Here is a 3,915-nt window from a genome sequence, read left to right as displayed (position 1 = left end):
CCCTCAAAAATAAAACTCTGTTTCTGCTCAGCTACGAACTGAGGACGTTTTGCCTCTTAGGTTAACGTGACGAACACTATATTACAAAAAGTTTACTTTCTTCCTGTTTCGGGTAAAATCGATACTGTAATCTGCCCTGAAAACAGATTGACAATCTGAGTAAATCCCACACACAGTAGGACAGAGTTCATTCGGCGTGGCAGTCTGCTCAGAGTTCCTTAAAAACTTGCCTTCTTCTATCTCGAAATTAAGGTCTTTGCAGCTTGGACCACCTGCTTACCAGAGAGCCATTTCAGCACAGATAGAACAAAAGCCTCTGTCTGTTTCTGCCCAGTTTCGAGCTAGGGACCTTTCGCGTGTAAGGCGAAGGTGATGACCACTACAGTACAGAAACCTGTTGTAAAACCTCTTTTGCTTTAAGAGCTGTAGACAGACTTATCCTTTTGTAGCGTTGCGTGAGAAAGCAACAGACCCCCGACTTAAGCAACCTTGGAAAAAGTCACCGTTGTTTCCTCGCAGTTTCGAACTGGGGACCTTTTGCGTGTAAGGCAAACGTGATAACCTCTACACGACGGAAACTTATCTGGAGAAAACAGCCGCAAATCTCCTGGAACATCGCAAAGAGTTTATGCAGTCCCTCAAAAATGAAACTCTTTTTTTGCTCAGCTTCCAAACGAGGACCTTTTGCATGTTAGGGTAATGTGACGACCACTACGCTACAGAAACCTGTCAGAAAACCTCTTTTGCTTTAACACTTCTAGGCAGGCGAAGCCTTTTGTAGCGTTAAGTGAGAATGCAACAGACCCCAACTTAAGCAACCTTGGAAAAAGTCATCCTTGTTTTCACCCAGTTTCGAAATGGGGACCTTTCGCGTGTAAGGCGAACATGATGACCCCTACACTACAGAAACCTGTCGGAAAACCTCTTTTGCATTAACACCTCTAGCCAGGCTTATCCTTTTGTAGCGTTGCGTGAGAAAGCAGCAGACCCCTGACTTAAGCAACCTTGGAAAACGTCACCATTGTTTCCGCACAGTTGGGGGGGGGGGGTGATGTTATACCACAGAGTGGGCCTTTGAGTGCACCAGCCATCTGTTCATCCAATTTACCTGCGAAATAGTACTGAGTCTGTCGGCGTGGCAGTTACCGCTGCTTAGTGTGGCTTAATAATTGTCTTCACACCTGTGTAAAGAAAGGCCTTCGTAGCATAGAGATGCTGCTCAAAAGAGGACCACTCAGACAAATATCTTCTTTTGTGTTCTACAGAAGAAAGCCACACAGGTTTGGAATGGCACGAGTGTGGGTTAGGTTTAGGTCAAATAATGACTGCACTTTCATTTTTGCATCAACTTCAACTTTAGTGACTGTCTTCATGCTTCTTGGCTGCACAGTCTTTGTAGTGTTGAGTTCCTCCTCAACAGAAAGCCAATTGAACAACTGTGAAAAAAGGAGTGAATGCTCCCGCCCAGTTTCAAGCTTGGGACCTTTCAAGTGTGAGACAAACATGATAACCACTACACTACGGAAACCTGCCTGCAGATAACAGACCGAATGCTTTAGGTTCATGGTCGGTAAAAAGCGCATAAAGTAACATTTTCTAAAGCCCAATAAAGGCGCAAAACGTTCATACTTTACAAAAGCCTCTGTCTGTTTCTGCCCAGTTTCGAGCTAGGGACCTTTCGCGTGTAAGGCGAAGGTGATGACCACTACAGTACAGAAACCTGTTGTAAAACCTCTTTTGCTTTAAGAGCTGTAGACAGACTTATCCTTTTGTAGCGTTGCGTGAGAAAGCAACAGACCCCCGACTTAAGCAACCTTGGAAAAATTAACCTTTGTTTCCGCGCAGTTTCGAATTGGGGACCTTTTGCATGAGAGATCCAATGTGATAACCACTAAACTACGAAAACTTATTTGGAGAAAGCAGCAGCAAATCTCCTGGAACGTCGCAAAGAGTTTATGCATTCCCTCAAAAATAAAACTTTTTTTGCTCAGCTTCGAACTGAGGACCTTTTGCCTGTTAGGCTAATGTGACGACCACTACACTACAGAAACCTGTCTGTGCTGATTCGGGTAAAATTGATACTGTAATCTGCCCTGAAAGCAGATAGACAATCTGAGTAAATCCCCCACACATTAGGACAGAGTTCATTCGGCGTGGCAGTCTGCTTATAGTAACTTAAAAACTTGCCTTCTCCTACCTCGAAATTAAGGTCTTTGCAGCTTGGACCACCTGCTTACCATAGAGCCATTTCAGCACAGATAGAACAAAAGCCTCTGGCTCTTTCCACCCAGTTTCGAGCTGAGGACCTTTAGAATGTAAGGCGAACGTGATGACCACTACACTACAGAAACCTATCGGAATACCTCTTTTGATTTAACACCTGTAGGCAGGCTTATCCTCAGGAAATCTCCTGGAACATCGCAAAGAGTTTATGCATTAACTCAAAAATAAAACTCTGTTTCTGCTCAGCTTCGAACCGAGGACCTTTTGCGTGTTAGGCTAACGTGAAGACCACTATATTACAGAAACTCAAAAAGTTTACTCTCCTGCTGATTCGGGTAAAATTGATACTGTAATCTGCCCTGAACACTACGGAAACCTGCCTGCAGATAACAGACCGAATGCTTTAGGTTCATGGTCGGTAAAAAGCGCATAAAGTAACATTTTCTAAAGCCCAATAAAGGCGCAAAACGTTCATACTTTTCTTCAAAATGTGTCTGTTTCTGCCCAGTTTCGAGCTAGGGACCTTTCGCGTGTAAGGCGAAGGTGATGACCACTACAGTACAGAAACCAGTTGTAAAACCTCTTTTGCTTTAACAGCTGTAGACAGACTTATCCTTTTGTAGCGTTGCGAGAGAAAGCAACAGACCCCCGACTTAAGCAACCTTGGAAAAATTCACCTTTGTTTCCGCGCAGTTTCGAACTGGGGACCTTTTGCATGAGAGATCCAATGTGATAACCACTACACTACGAAAACTTATCTGGAGAAAGCAGCAGCAAATCTCCTGGAACGTCGCAAAGAGTTTATGGATTCCCTCAAAAATAAAACTCTGTTTCTGCTCAGCTTCGAACCGAGGACCTTTTGCGTGTTAGGCTAACGTGATGACCACTATATTACAGAAACTCAAAAAGTTTACTCTCGTGCTGATTCGGGTAAAATTGATACTGTAATCTGCCCTGAAAGCAGATAGACAATCTGAGTAAATCCCACACACATCAGGACAGAGTTCATTCGGCGTGGCAGTCTGCTTATAGTTCCTTAAAAACTTGCCTTCTCCTACCTCGAAATTAAGGTCTTTGCAGCTTGGACCACCTACTTACCATAGAGCCATTTCAGCACTGATAGAACAAAAGCCTCTGTCTCTTTCCACCCAGTTTCGAGCTGAGGACCTTTAGCATGTAAGGCGAACGTGATGACCACTACACTACAGAAACCTATCGGAATGCCTCTTTTGCTTTAACACCTGTAGGCAGGCTTATCCTTTTGTAGTTGCGTGAGAAAGCAACAGACCCCCAACTTAAGCAACCTTGGAAAAAGTCACCTTGGTTTCCGCTCAGTTTCGAAATGGGGACCTTTTGCATGAGAGATCGAACGTGATAACCACTACACTACAAAAACTTATCTGGAGAAAGCAGCAGGAAATCTCCTGGAACGTCGCAAAGAGTTTATGGATTCCCTCAAAAATAAAACTCTGTTTCTGCTCAGCTTCGAACCGAGGACCTTTTGCGTGTTAGGCTAACGTGACGACCACTATATTACAGAAATTCAAAAAGTCGCAAAGAGTATATGCATTCCCTCAAAAATAAAACTCTGTTTCTGCTCAGCTTCGAACTGAGGACCTTTTGCCTGTTAGGCTAACGTGACGAACACTATATTACAAAAAGTTTACTTTCTTGCTGTTTCGGGTACAATCG

At 43.8% G+C, this 3,915-nt stretch overlaps 6 non-coding genes across 6 annotated transcripts; all 6 read right to left on the bottom strand.

Moving 5' to 3' along the window:
• Positions 1-321: 321 nt before the first annotated feature.
• On the bottom strand, positions 322-394 carry trnav-uac (transfer RNA valine (anticodon UAC)). The gene has a single exon. It is a non-coding gene; the product is annotated as a tRNA-Val (tRNA).
• A 112-nt stretch (positions 395-506) lies between these two features.
• On the bottom strand, positions 507-579 carry trnav-uac (transfer RNA valine (anticodon UAC)). Its single transcript has one exon. It is a non-coding gene; the product is annotated as a tRNA-Val (tRNA).
• A 258-nt stretch (positions 580-837) lies between these two features.
• Positions 838-910, bottom strand: trnav-uac (transfer RNA valine (anticodon UAC)). The gene has a single exon. It is a non-coding gene; the product is annotated as a tRNA-Val (tRNA).
• Positions 911-1,647: 737 nt separating this feature from the next.
• On the bottom strand, positions 1,648-1,720 carry trnav-uac (transfer RNA valine (anticodon UAC)). The gene has a single exon. It is a non-coding gene; the product is annotated as a tRNA-Val (tRNA).
• A 998-nt stretch (positions 1,721-2,718) lies between these two features.
• trnav-uac (transfer RNA valine (anticodon UAC)) lies at positions 2,719-2,791 on the bottom strand. The gene has a single exon. It is a non-coding gene; the product is annotated as a tRNA-Val (tRNA).
• Positions 2,792-3,051: 260 nt separating this feature from the next.
• Positions 3,052-3,124, bottom strand: trnav-aac (transfer RNA valine (anticodon AAC)). The gene has a single exon. It is a non-coding gene; the product is annotated as a tRNA-Val (tRNA).
• Positions 3,125-3,915: the final 791 nt, after the last annotated feature.

The sequence above is a fragment of the Sinocyclocheilus anshuiensis genome, unplaced genomic scaffold (genome assembly GCF_001515605.1).
Source record: "Sinocyclocheilus anshuiensis isolate Anshui unplaced genomic scaffold, SAMN03320099.WGS_v1.1 scaffold1997, whole genome shotgun sequence".
Lineage (NCBI taxonomy): Eukaryota > Metazoa > Chordata > Actinopteri > Cypriniformes > Cyprinidae > Sinocyclocheilus > Sinocyclocheilus anshuiensis.
The sequence above is the reverse complement of the archived record's forward strand: the minus strand, read 5'-3'. Positions and strand labels throughout refer to the sequence as shown.